The sequence below is a fragment of the Neofelis nebulosa genome, chromosome 15 (assembly GCF_028018385.1).
Source record: "Neofelis nebulosa isolate mNeoNeb1 chromosome 15, mNeoNeb1.pri, whole genome shotgun sequence".
NCBI lineage: Eukaryota > Metazoa > Chordata > Mammalia > Carnivora > Felidae > Neofelis > Neofelis nebulosa.
This window is the reverse complement of record NC_080796.1, coordinates 65,526,263-65,540,966: the sequence shown is the minus strand read 5'-3', so window position 1 is coordinate 65,540,966 and position 14,704 is coordinate 65,526,263. Positions and strand designations below refer to the sequence as shown.

General features: G+C 41.7%; 1 long non-coding RNA gene across 2 annotated transcripts in view; it reads left to right on the top strand.

The window, feature by feature from the left end:
- Positions 1–14,704, top strand: part of LOC131495597 (uncharacterized) — a 270,012-nt gene that overhangs the window by 136,077 nt on the left and 119,231 nt on the right. For both annotated transcript variants that reach the window (XR_009254009.1, XR_009254010.1), the window contains exon 4: positions 12,083–12,202. This is a non-coding gene — a long non-coding RNA (uncharacterized LOC131495597). The remainder of the gene's footprint in view (positions 1–12,082; positions 12,203–14,704) is intronic.

The following is a 14,704-nucleotide window of genomic DNA, read 5'->3' as shown; positions in this document are numbered from 1 at the left end:
TTTAAAATATATTTTCTCCATATATGATAAATATTTCAGTCCTTTCCATTGGGAGTTGTGTGGCTTACGTGCATAAAGACCAAAAAATCCTCATTTCTTTCCTGCAGCTGAAATTCAATATTACTGTGTAGTTTAAACCGTAATGCCAAGGTCTTTGGTAGCAACTGTTCAAAGAGGCAATCCTCCAAGGACACTGAGTGTCCCTATTTATTCTTGCTTGGTTTTTCAAGAATGGAAGACCCTACCCACTCTTTGCCTAAGCGATTCTCAGGGTCATGTTTGCAAATGAGCAACCTGGAAGAATGAGGTAATGACTTGCTTTGGGACAAAGGGCAGGCCTGCTGTAGAGGAGGTAGATTCCCCAAACTCAGGGCTCCTCATGTGCGATACAAAGCCATTATGTGTGTAGCATCCACATGCAGATCCACCTGGGATGCTTTGAGTTGCCCCTGTAGGAAGGGAGTCAGAGGGAACTGACATGAAACATGAAACTCATGTGCTTGCTGAGCCCTGAGTAATAATGTCCTTTGTCTCTGATCTATGAATTCATGTCTTCTGCTAGCATGTGTGAAACAGTAACAGGTTAACTTAGCTTATAAGTAGGGTGAAAGGCCAGATCTGGACATCAACTTCTGTAATTATGAGAAATATTTGTCTTCAGAATGAAGAGAAGGGCAGGTCAAGGGGAAATATAGTGGAATGTGTTACAGCTTGCATGGAAGCTATAATGCTGAGGCCTAACATCTGTCCAGATATATGCAACCATATTCTAGGTGCTCTGCCTGGGGTCTTGAGCAAGGTGGCAGAAATCTGTGGTAAGAGGTCCTACTACCTTGGAGGAAAGGAAAGGACTTTATCTAGGCTGGGGAGAGGCAGTTGTGGGGCACACTGGGCACATGAGAACTAAAACTGAAAAGTTTCATTCTGTAGTCAGAATAAAAGTGTACAATGGAGGTTGGGATGGAGGTGAACAGATGGATTCTTTTACATAAATTCTTGCCATTTGAGAGAAAAGTGAAGCGTTCCTTCAATTCCACTGAATCCAGTGGAATCTGCCAATGAAACATGTAGCGTTTTTAGTACTGAAGAAATCTGAGGGTCCCTCTGCTTCCAGTGTGGAAATGGGGGGTCGTCTCCCATCCTTAGTGAACCCCACTTCCTCAGATCAGCCCATATAAGCCACCATGCAATGTGTTATCAGTGCCTGACAAGGACACTGCTCTGCTCACAGTAGGTGTCCTGGGACAGATGGCCTTGCCCCAGCTTTGCTCCATATCAACTGCTCTATCCTTCTGTCTCTCTGGCTCCTGACTTCCTGAACTTGTCCTTAGTCTTAACAATGTACTTGGACACACAAGGATTGACCTTTAGCATTTTTATTTGGATGTGGTTTGTATGACTTCACTGTTTTTTTCCACCTCCTTCTTTTTAGGACATTAATCTGTCTACTCAAACCCAAGCCCAAACCTTGGCCTGCTTGGCCATGGGCCCTCCTTGCCTGGTTTTACCTCCCTGGGAAGGAGGAAGGTAAGATATCATAATCACCTTGGGGTTAGCTAGTTAGAAAGATGTATGCCTTGATATTTCATCAGCTCTGGGTATTTTAAAAAAATACCATTATGGGAAAAAGAAAATAAAGCATCTCAGTAGCTTTTATCATTTGGAAGATCAGTCTGCAGTGGAGTTGATAAAAAATACCAGCAAGGCAAACATCTGGGTGAAGGAGCAGAAAATCAGGTTATAATTCTTTTTTATATGAAAATATTTATATTCTCCCAGGCCTTGGATCCTCAGTTAGTGTCTGATGTAGAGACAAAGGAATGTTTCACTACATTTAGTGATGAGGTTGGGGAGTGAACCACAAGTGTGACGCCATCTGCAAAGCAGTGTGCATTTCAAGTTTGTTGACAGGACTTCCTGGAAGGGAATTGGAAAAAAAGATGCTCAATTCCTAATGAAAGGGTAGCTTACATTTTCCTTTCTCTTTAAAAATAACCAGCTATCCACACCCCCCCCCCCCATTTCTAACACAATTTAACACTACAGATTCAGTTCCGTTTAGTTAAATCCTAACGGGACTGAGATTTGTTTCCACAGAAGTCTCCACTATAATAGGAAATGAGAGCAAGTCCAGTACAGGAAGCATTAACATCATAGAAAATTAGGACACACATTTACTTACATGTTTATTTTCAGCTTTAGAAAGTCTGATTTTTGGACAGATAGGAGTCTGTCCTATATTTGTCTTGGTTTGGAAAAGGGGACGGAGCCAGGGAAACAGGAGGATGGAACATTTGATGAGGAGCACAGTCAGGAACAAGGAATGTAGAGATGGGAATTGTGGGCTCCACTGCGTAAAACTGGGTAAATTCATAATTAACTTACTGACCTAATTCACTGCTTCCCATACTTAAGGAGACTTTTTTTTTATATTAAATATAATTTATTGTCAAATTGGTTTCCATACAACACCCAGTGCTTGTCCCAACAGGAACCCTCCTCAATGCCCATCACCCACTTTCCCCTCTCCCCCAACCCCCATCAACCCTCAGTTTATTCTCAGTATTTAAGAGTCTCTTATGGTCTGCCTCCCTCCCTTTCTGTAACTTTTTTTTTCCCCCTTCCCCTCCCCCATGGTCTTCTGATGAACAGGAAAAATAGGCAGCCAAGAATCCTTTATCCAACAAGCCTGTCATTCAGAATAGAAGGAGAGATAAAGGTCTTCCCAAACAAACAAAAACTGAAGGAATTCATCACCACTAAACCAGCCCTACAAGAAATCCTAAGGGGGACTCTGTGAGTGAAATGTGGCAAGGACCACAAAGTACCAGAGACACCACTACAAGCATGAAACCTACAGATGACAAACACAATGACTCTAACCCATATTTTTTGATAATAACACTGAATGTAAGTGGACTAAATGCTCCAATCAAAGACATGGGATATCAGAATGGTTGAAAAACCAAGACCCATCTATTTGCTGTCTATAAGAGACTCATTTTAGACCTGAGGACAGCTTCAGAAGGAGAATTTAAAAGAAGACTTCTCTCAGAGTCTAGTGCTGACTCAGATTAGTCTTATTGTAATATCACAAAAGGGGAAGAACAAAAAAGTAGCTATAAACTCATTATGTAATAGCTTTTGTTAAAATGCAAGCATGGCTAATTAAAAAGTTATATCCAGGCTTGCAGATAGCCGTTCAGAAAGTTGCAACAGAACGTGGATCTTATTCTAACACCATGAGAAACCTGGACTGCTTAAAAAGAATTGTTGGAAAAAAAAACCCATCAGGGAATTGAAAATGAAATCTAAATGAACCAAAGTCCAGAAAGGAACAAGCCCTTCCCAGGAGAGGAAACCCAAGGTGCTTTTACTTCTAGGAATAAAAATGGAGGAGTAGTCAACCCCACCATGGAGGGTGAAACCAGCCACATTTTTAAGAGCGGCACATAGACTGATAAAACAAAATAGAACCCCTAGTCTACTGGGCCTGCCGTAACAAATTACCAGACTTGGTGGCATAAACAAGAAGCGTTTATTTCACATTTCTAGTGGCTAGACATTTGCAATGCAGATGTCAGGAGGGCCATCCTCCATCCAAAGACTCATGGGAAGATATTCCTTGTCTCTTTCTAGCTTCTGGTGGCTCCTGGCAGTTCTTCGTGTTCCTTGGTTTATAGCTGCATCACTCCAATCTCTGTCTTTGTCTTCACAATGTCTTCTCCTCTGTGTTTCTGGCTCTCTGTGTATCACTTTCTGTCTCTTAAAAGGGCAATTGTCATTGGATTTAGGGTCTGCCAGTATAACCACATTTCAATCCTTAGCTGAACGACACCTGCAAAGACCCTATTTCCAAATAAGGCCCCATTCTAAGGTTCGGAGTGGACAGGGCTTCTGTGGGGACACTATTTTATGAGTCACAAGTTCAGGCAGAGTTTATTTTAGCAACTCTTCTGCTCTATATGAATTGACTTGAGTCACTTGCTGGTACTCAACTGGTAGCTGGTACAGTCTGGATGGTCCAGGGTAGCCTTTCTCACGTGTTGAGTTTCTTCACAGGGACAGCTGGAAGGCTGGATGTCATTTGACTGTCTCCATTTTCACATTGTCTAGGGCCTCTCCATATCATCTCACCAGCTGGTTAGCTGGACTCAGGGGTCCTTAGGTGAGTCATCCAAGACATAGGAAGTGAAACCTGCTGGTCTCTTAAGCCCTGGGCCCTGAAACCACATCGCTCCTCCGTAACCCTAATTCATGAGGCAGTAGCAGCAGCTGCCTCAATTCAAGGGGAGGGAGCTACATGTGATCTCTGGTACTAGAAAGATCTTAAAACAAAAACAAAATATTCATAGCATTTTTATTTCTACTAAGCTCAAATAGTCAATGACTCAAATGCCCATTAGTAGGTGAATTGATAAAATAATTGTGTTATATTCCTACGCTGCATGGCTAGTCAACAGCAAAAACAAAAACAAAGACAACCATGGGCCGATATAACTACATGGATGAATCTCAAAACTGTGCTAAGCCAAAGAAGCCAGGCACACACACAAAATACATAATGTCTGATTCCATTCATGTGAAACCAAGGAGCTATGGTGAAATCAGAAATCAGAATAGTGGTTACCTTTTGGGGGAAGGGTACATTAAATAAAAGGGATACTTTCCTGAGGAACATTTCTGGAGGAACAGAAATTTTCTGTGTTTTATTTGGGGTAGTAGTTACATGGGTATACACAACAGTCAAATATCACTGAACTGCAGAGTTAAAATCTGTGCATTTTATATAAATATTCACATGTGATATAGTCTACCCATTTAAGGTATATAATTGAATGCATTTTAGTATAATCACAGAGCTGTGCAAACTTCACATCATTTTTTTTTAAGTTTATTTATTTATTTTAAGAGAGACAGAGACAGCGTGAGTGGGGAAGGGGCAGAAAGAGAGAGAGACAGATTCCAAAGCAGGCTCTACACTGCCAGCACAGAGCCGGATGTGGGGCTCGAACTCACAAAATGGCGAGATCATGACCTGAACTGAAACCAAGAGTTGGATGCTTAACTGACTGAGCCATCCAGGCACCCCGACTTCACCTCATTTAAAAAATATTTTTATCATCCCCCAAAGAAACCCTGTATCCATTAGCAGTCACTTCCATTCTTTCTTATTTCCTGTCCCATGATCCCTCTTCTTCTCCTTCTCCCTTGGGCATAAGGAATCTATTTTCTGCTTCTACTGATTTGCCTACTCTGGACATTTCCCATAAAGGAATCATACAATATGTGACCTTATGGGCCTGGCCTCTTCCATTTAGCATAATGTTTTCAAGATCCATCCATCCATCCATCCATCCATCCATCCATCCATCCATCCTTCATTCCTTTTTATTGCTGAATAGTATTCCACTGTATGGATGTGCAAGAGTTTTATAGTTTTGGTTCTAATATTTAGGTGTGTGGTTCCTACTGAATTATTTTTGTGGATGGTATAAGGAAGCGACCCAGCTGCATTCTTTTGAATGCAGAGATACAGTTGTTTCCATACTACTAGTTGAGAAGACTATTCTTTTCCTATTGAATTGTTTTGACATCCTTGTTAAAAATCGATTGACCATAAATACGAGTTTATTTCTTTTTTTTTATATTTTATTTTATTTTTTAATATATGAAATTTATTGTCAAATTGGTTTCCATACAACACCCAGTGCTCATCCCAAAAGGTGCCCTCCTCAATACCCATCACCCACCCTCCCCTCCCTCCCACCCCCCATCAACCCTCAGTTTGTTCTCAGTTTTTAACAGTCTCTTATGCTTTGGCTCTCTCCCACTCTAACCTCTCTTTTTTTTTTTTTTTTTCCTTCCCCTCCCCCATGGACTTCTGTTAAGTTTCTCAGGATCCACATAAGAGTGAAACCATATGGTATCTGTCTTTCTCTGTATGGCTTATTTCACTTAGCATCACACTCTCCAGTTCCATCCACGTTGCTACAAAAGGCCATATTTCATTCTTTCTCATTGCCACGTAGTATTCCATTGTGTATATAAACCACAATTTCTTTATCCATTCATCAGTTGATGGACATTTAGGCTCTTTCCATAATTTGGCTATTGTTGAGAGTACTGCTATAAACATTGGGGTACAAGTGCCCGTATGCATCAGTACTCCTGTATCCCTTGGGTAAATTCCTAGCAGTGCTATTGCTGGGTCATAGGGTAGGTCTATTTTTAATTTTCTGAGGAACCTCCACCCTGCTTTCCAGAGCGGCTGCACCAATTTGCATTCCCACCAACAGTGCAAGAGGGTTCCCGTTTCTCCACATCCTCTCCAGCATCTATAGTCTCCTGATTTGTTCATTTTGGCCAACGAATTTATTTCTAAGCTCCCAATTCTGTTCTTTTGATCTATGTTTATACTTGTGCCAGTACATTATCTTTATAACTCTAACTTGTTTTAATATTATTTTTTTCCTGTAGTTAAGTCACTCTGACGACTGTGAATATGGTCCTTATTGCTATTCCCAAATTTCTTCTGAATTACGCATTAGGTCAGTAAAGCTCCATCCACTTTTAATATTCAAACTAATATATGACCTTCATTTCCACAGACTGATGTGACCTCTTATTTGTCCTTTCCTTGGCCTGCGACCAACTTTTTATTTTTTTCAGGTTCCCTCTGGATTTTTCTTATTAGCTTGTGACAATTAAAAAAGTACTTTATAATGACAACTCAAAGCCTTAATAACTAAGAAATAAAAATATTTTCATTCTTCAAAATCTCATCTTTATAACTATTGAAAAAATACCTGGTTTATAACTGACTGAAGATCTGTATAACTGGTGAAAGAATTTAATTTTTGATGTTACACTTAAAGCAAGTTAGTTTGACAAGAAGATCCACCAATCTCATGGCTATGAATTTATTAGTCAATCCACTAATGATTAAACATTACTACCCCAGGTGAACTTTGGTGCTAGCAGGATCCTGAATGCAAGCATAGACATGGGCTCTAGAGTGTGGAATTGTTTAATTTGAAGAGTGGTCTCAGAGATTATTGAGAATATGCTTAAAATAATTTGTTTGGCATGGGAATAAACACACACACACACACACACACACACACACACACACACACGCAGCTGTGGGACCTTTGAGGTTATATCTATGGACCTTGTGCAAACCAAAATTCTATAAGTCATCTTAGGCAACATTTTCCTATATTTTCTATGCCCAATTTACCAGTAAGACTTATTGATTTTCTAAAATTTCTCAAGTCTATTTACTTTTCTTTCTCTCTATCATCTCTGCCTTATACCAAATAATCATGTCTTGATTGGACTCTTGAAATTGATGGGCCGTCATAGCCATGAGTGTCCCTCCTTTACTGTACTTGTCATTACAGCAATTATGGGTTTTTGTGACTGTCTTTCTCAGTAGTCTATAAGCTCTTTATGACCTAGGGCCATGTCTTACTTGACTCATGCTTTGAATCTTCAATGGTAGACACACATTAATAAATGAATGAAAGTCTGACGTAACTGAAGGGAACTGGTAAAGAAATGGTGAATAATGTGTCCTTGCAGGGAGATCTCAGGACTCCATGTAAAGTCTTGCCTGTCCTATGATGTCTTTTATCCTGACCTAAGTCCATACATTGATGGAATATGGCCTGAGTAGTTGGAACCCTCAGAACAGAAAGAAAATATTATAGGACAGACATGTTAATGGTTAGAAAAAAATGTAGTGAATTTAACAAAATGAAATTCAGTTTACTTCTTTAAAGTTTATTTATTTATTTTGAGAGAAAGAGAGTGTGCACATGTACGCTGGAGCAGGAGAGGGGCAGGGAGAGAATCCCAAGCAGCCTCCCCACTGTCAGCACAGAGCCTGACCTGGGGCTCAGTCTCACGAACTGTGAGATCATGACCTAAGCCAGAATAAAGAGCTGTATGCTTAATGACTGACCCACCCGGGTGCCCCAACAAAATGAAATTTAATGTGGAGACATGTAAATGAAGCATACTGATTGCCAAAGCTATAGGACCCATACTAGATGGGAGAGCTGTGTCTGAACAGCATCATTCACAGAAAAAGTCTTGGAAGTTTTGTTTAACAACAAACTCAAATTACTCAGCAGAGAAGTATAAATGACTTTATCAATTAAAATATGGACAAAAGATATGAATAGGCAGTTTATAAGAGACATTATAATTGGTCACAAAGAAATGAAAAAAACAAAATTAAAATAACTTTAGGAAACTATTTTTGGCCCACCAAATCGACAAATATTTTACTTATTTAGTGTATGTATTTTTTATTTTAGAGAGAGAGAGAGAGAGCATGAGCAGGGGAGATGGGCAGAGGGAGAGAGAGAATCCTAAGCAGGCTCCATGCTCAGCTCCATGATCCCCACGACCCTGGGATCATGACCTGAGCTGAAATCAAGAGCTGGAAGTTTTACTGATTGAGCCACCCAGGTGGCTCCTGAATTGACAAATATTAAATACAAGGTAACAAACAATAATGCTAGAGTTTGTGACTACCAAGTCTTTTACTCCAGTTTGCAATATAAATTGCTATTTTTTTGGAGGTGTATTTGGCAATTCAAATAAGAAAATCCTAAAATGTGAGTATTTTTAGTGTAGCAATGCTACTTTTAGGTATTTATCCCGTGGAAAGGATACGATAGTTGTGTCAAAGATTTAGCTACAAGGATGTTTATTCTAGTATTGCAACAAAAGCAAGAAACATTAGAAACAAATCTCTAACAACAGGGCGTTAGTCAAAATATAGCATATTCATACGAAGAAATGTAATTCAACTACTAAAATATAGCATATTCATAAGAAGAAATCTAATGCATCTACCAAAATGATATTTAATACTTGTATAGTTGGTAAATTGAGTTTAAAAATAAGATTACAGAATATTACAATATGATATTATTTTATTGCAAAATATGTGCAGAGGAAAATGGTTAAAAGTTATTTTATGTGTTGATGGGGTTAAAAAAGAGACGAGTTCAAAACGGAGTTGCTTGTGCTAAGCCCATGTCACCAAACCAAGACTTAATACCTAACCTAACAGCAGTTTCAGCCTCTCCCAGAGATGTAATCGTAACCAGTCAGTCTGGAATTTCCTGGTGAGCACTGGTGAGGTGGTCTCTCTCATAGACCCCCCCGTCCCTTAAAGGAAGGTGATCTTGCCTGAAACAGTCCACTCTTTGCCAGTAACATCTGTGTCCTACCTCCTTCTGCCTATAAAAGCCTCCCATTTTGCACAGCTCCTCAGAGCTTTCTGTTTGCCAGATGGGATGCCTGATTCATAAATCATTGAATAAAGCCAATTAAGTCTTTAAATTTACTCAGGGCCTTGAGTGCAATGCAGGGGAAAAAAATGGTATATCAGTTAGAAATGCTTTCAGCTGCATTGACCAGAATGCCCGGCTAACAGTGGTTTAAGCAATAAGGACATTTAATTATCTTAAATATGTCTAGAGTTTGGCAGTGTAGTGTGGAAGCAGCAGTTCAGCCATGTTCTCAAAGACATAATCTCCTTCTGTTGATCCTCTCTGCCTTAACTAGTTGGTGTGATTCCTCCTGGTTGAAACTGTCTGCTGTAGCCCCAGGCATGACATCCATGTTCATGGCTGGGAAAAGGGAAGGGGCACTGTTAGCAGTGTCTATCTCCTCTGTCGAGCATACTAACTCTACGGGGCGCCTGGGTGGCTCAGTCGGTTAAGTGTCCGACTTCGGCTCAGGTCATCATCCAGCGGTTCGTGGCTTTGAGCCCCGCGTCAGGCTCTGTGCTGACAGCTCAGAGCTGCTCCAGATTCTGCGTCTCCCTCTCTCTCTGCCCCTCCCCACTTATGCTCTGTCGCTCTCTCTCAGAAATAAATAAACATTAAAAAGAAAAAAAAAGAATACTAAAGCCTTTCCAGAACCACAGCCCCATCCATCTGCATCTGAGTGGCGGCAGCTGGAACTGGGCAATGGGATTATTGTGATTAGCTTAAACCAACCATAATTCCTGGACCAAGCACATTGTTATTCCAAGGCTGAGGTTCTGTTAGTGAGCAAGGAAGGAAGATAGATCTTGGGTTGATGACAAACCATCTGCCACACAGAGTATGGAGCACAGCTATTGGTGGGGAAGTGGTGGTTGGTGAGCTAGGTCAGATCACTAAAGATGGTCTGGGTTTGGAGACTGGAAGTACAGATGGCTCAGACTTGGTTTAAGGTGGCTGTCACTTTGGTGTACCAGTGGACCAGCCAACAGGTCCAGCCAAGAAATTCAAGGACACGAGGGAGTAGATGTGCTTCCCATCATCTATCTCCCTCCTCTCTATAGAGATATAGTCAATGTGGTCCCTATAGAATGAGATATTTGCCAAGTCAGAGGATCCCAGAGCTGTGGGCTCACTGTTGTTTATACCAAGAGCTGGCAGGGAAGCGGGTTGGGGGGAAAAGGTGGCCATGTTGGTATTTGGTCATCTACTTACAAGAAGCAATTTTTTGCTGTGGTACTGTGTGATTGCTTTGGCAATGGGTTTGTCAAAATTGAATGGCAATAGAAGAAATGGGTGCCAATAATCAGAGCATTGAGGATGCACACAGAGGAAACACACATACAAAGAATATTACTTCAATGACTCTATCCTAGAAGCTGGGAATGGCAGTCAGGGTGAGGGGGCCACCACAATCAAAGAAAAGCTTTATATATAAAGATGCTTATCCAGTGTTTGGTGCACGAAGAAGACCCAAAAGTGCAGCTCCCGTTGACTGTTTGGCTTGGATCCCTACTTTATGTCTGGAATTTCTTTCTTTCAAAGTCAACCGTGAATTTTAAAATGTATTATATTTTATCAAGTGGTTACCACGGTGTTGGGAGAGGCAAACTTCATGAAATCTAAATAGAAGCTTACTTGTAGTTCTGTGGGGACTAGACTATTTTTATAGTTCCATCACACTAGTAGTAACTGACAAACAGGTATCTAAAGGACACTTCCTTAGAGGGGAACTGCATGCATCACCATAGCTGAATGTAGTACATGAATGCCTTGGAAAGACACCAACTGAATTATGGGTACCTACTATGGCGGAACTAGAGCATGCAAATAAGTACGTTATGAGACTTAGCTCTTTGTCCTATTACAAGGTTTTTCCAAGTGAGATAAAAATAAAAAAATAAAATAAAAGTGAGATGAAAGTATTGCTAGGTTTTGAGAATATACTTAAAACGTTTGAGACAATATTTTACAAAAATAGTGAATAAATACACAGGATGTCCATAGACAAAAATAGGTATGATAATACATACATTAACACACACGTAAGTAATACAGTAATAAACACAAGTTCGCTATAACCTCTCACTAAGAAAAATAATTATTATAATCCTTAAGACGCTGATAGGCTAAATATTAATTACGACATGAAACACGGATTCCTCTATTTAGGAGGGAGTAGGTCCATCACAGAGCAGTGCATACAGCCATCTCTCTCATTCCTCCTCCTCCTCCTCCTCTTCAAAAAAAAAAAAAAAAGATTTTGAGGGTGGTGTTTTTTTTTTTTTAAAAAAAATCAATTCAGTGTGCCATAGTCCATTTTAAATGTTTTCATTGAACAAATTTGCGCAAGATAATTCTTTCCATTCAGGGTTTCATTACAGCTGGATTACAATTCATGGTGCATTAGACGTGGTGCATTCTGACAGTTGGGTAGGAGGTGAAGTCTGGGTGGTGAATTTCTTCCTTCAGCCATTCACTTTATCTGTCACTGATGGAGGACTTCATACAGAGAGCACAAGCCTAAATTTGAATCGCGTTGTGAATGGGAGAACTTGTCCAGGCAGTTCTCCTGGCTCTCTGCTCCCAGATGAGGCCCAGGATTATGTGCCAGAGCCCATCACAGTGTCAGAGCATGTTTATGAAATGAGTGGATACTTTGTATGGTGTAGAGGGAAGAGAGCACTCTCGGGAGGTGGAAGCCAGGGAGTGTTAGATCCTGGTTTCCTTTTACTGGCGGCTTATGCGCGTCATCAGAGGGCTACTGTTTACTAGCTTTCCTGCTTTTCCAGGTCTGAGGAGGCTCTAAAAACACCACCACCGGAAATTCTCCCAAGTCTGCATCTCACGGCAATGCAGACTTTTGCAGAGTGCGTCCAGGTGTAGCTGCACAGTGCACCCCATCAGATTAAGTGAGTCCCATCTAATTCGGGGATGAGTGTTAAATGCTTGCCTGTGGCAGGTCACAGGGGAGAGGGCACAATTTCAGTGGCCCAGATGTCCCGCTATGGTGTCAGTGGCGAAGGAGCCGGTGGCGTGGAATGAAAAGAGAACGGGAAGTGCGCACGGTGCGGTGTGAATTAGTTACAATCTCTGCACGATGCTCCGGTGAGCTTACTGCATGCGGCGTTCTGTGGTTCGGGCCGCATTTGTATTCTTTCGGCTTAATATCCGGTGTTAAGCCTATCTGGAAAGTGACAGCGAGAGTTACACTATTTCAAACTGCTGTTCACAGTGTTGCAGAGTTCACTACTATTTTGGAGGGAAGGGGATTTATTCTCGCGGGATCGGAGGCGGGTGGAGTGGCGCTCGGAGGGTTCTCTCAGGGCTGAGACTCTACTGCCTTGTTTGTCACAGAGAGCTCAGTTATATTTTCAAAACTCAAGGCCTCCATCTCTCCCCCAGAGGCTTTCTCAGCCAAACACCGGCGCAGGGGAGAGAAGTCCCTTTCGTGGCCTGTGTAATTGACCAATTAAATGTACTGATGAAGTGTGCGGGCATCAGTGTGTGTCCCTTGGTGTCCTAGGGAAAGAGGCGTATCAAATTGAGATGGTTGCTGTTTGAAATTGTCTATCAATTAGAATGTTATTTAGCAGAATCATGGGGTGTGTTACAATGAACACAAGCTCCAGGTCTGCTTTCCTTAAAATGGGGACAGACTAGTAACAGGGCCATGGTGTGCTAAATCTGACTGCGTAGAACAACCCTATTTTCTGCAGTTGTTTTCCCATGGAGTGGAGAATGTGCTGTGATTCCTTCTTTGCTGGTAGATGCATTGAAAAACAAACTTCGAGCACTCTTTAATCCGACTCATAGCCCCTGGCTGTATCCCAGCTGTAGGACACGTGAAGTCTTCTGTGTGGCTTTCTTCACGGGGAAGAATTTGTTTCTCCGTTTCCTCTTGCCTTGACATGCTCTGTCCCAGGGACTTCGTGAAATCATACAAAGGGTTCTAGGACAGCATTAGCTCAGAGCCTAATAAAGAGATTTCTCTTGCAGTTGTGGGTAATTAGGAACGACTCACTAACTGTGGGGTGCAGGATTAAAAGTGTTATTATTGTCTTATTAGAAGCGATGAGGCATGGGCAGGAGTATTTGCCTGGGAATGCATCTACTGACAGCTTCTTGTAACTCTCATCTCTGATTAAAATGCTTAATTGATTACAGAGCTTGGGCACTAAAAACCCTGATTCATTTTTGATACTAATGAGAGAAAAACGTTCTCTGGAGATGCACACAGGTGGAGGAAGAAAAGGAATCAGTGCTAATGAACAGCAGGTCACCTGCCGAGTGTGGGGTAGTGGAGAATGACAGACCAGCCATGACGGCTCCTGGGGGCAGGTCCTGCTCCGCTGTTGTGGCAGACCACGTCTTTACCTCAGTTTCCACATCTGTAATGTGGGGATACTAATACCTACCTCAAAGGGCTTCTGGGGTATAAGGAGAGAGTCAGGGACATGGTGGGAGCTTAATAAGCGCCCCCTTTTTAAGTTTTTTTTTTAACGTTTATTTATTTTTGAGACAGAGAGAGACAGAGCATGAACGGGGGAGGGTCAGAGAGAGGGAGACACAGAATCCGAAACAGTATCCAGGCTCCGAGCCATCAGCCCAGAGCCTGACGCGGGGCTCGAACTCACAGACCGCGAGATCATGACCGGAGCTGAAGTCGCCGCTTAACCGACTGAGCCCCCCAGGTGCCCCGAAGTGACCCCTTTTTTAAAAAATTGTCTTCTTGGGGCGCCAGGGGGGCTCAGTCGGTTAAGTGTCTGACTTCTACTGTGGTCATGATCTCATGGATCATGAGTTTGAGCCCCATGTGGGGCTCTGCGCTGACGGCTCAGAGCCTGGAGCCTGCTTCGGATTCTGTGTCTCCTTCTCTCTCTGCCCCTATGCCACTCACTCTCTGTCTCTGTCTGTCTCTCTCTCTCAAAAATCAACATTGAAACAAAAATAAAAAAATTGTCTTCTTGATTTTGTTACTTGCTTGGAAGTCATATGTTATTGTAATTCCTCGTAAGGTATTAATGTAGGACAGATGTAAGCCAATACAAGGGGGTTATTAAAAATTCCCCTCAATAAACTGGCAGGTTACCCCAACTGAGTTTTACTCCAAAAGTGTATGGGCCCCAAACTCACCCATTCTCTCCATTTCCTTCCCTTTTCCTCCTACTTCTCCCCACTTAGTTCAGTCAAGATAACACTTGGCCAGTGTCCTGAGAGAAATTGCTGGCAGGGAATAGAGCGGAGAGGCAGAGGACGTTCTGTTATAGTGCTGTGCCCAGATTTTCCTTGGGACTTGTGATGGCTAATTTTAGGTGTCAACTTGATTGGGTCATAGGGTGCCTCGATATTTGGGTAAACATTTTTCTGGATGAGATGAACATCTGAATCATAGGCTCAGTAAAGCAGATTGC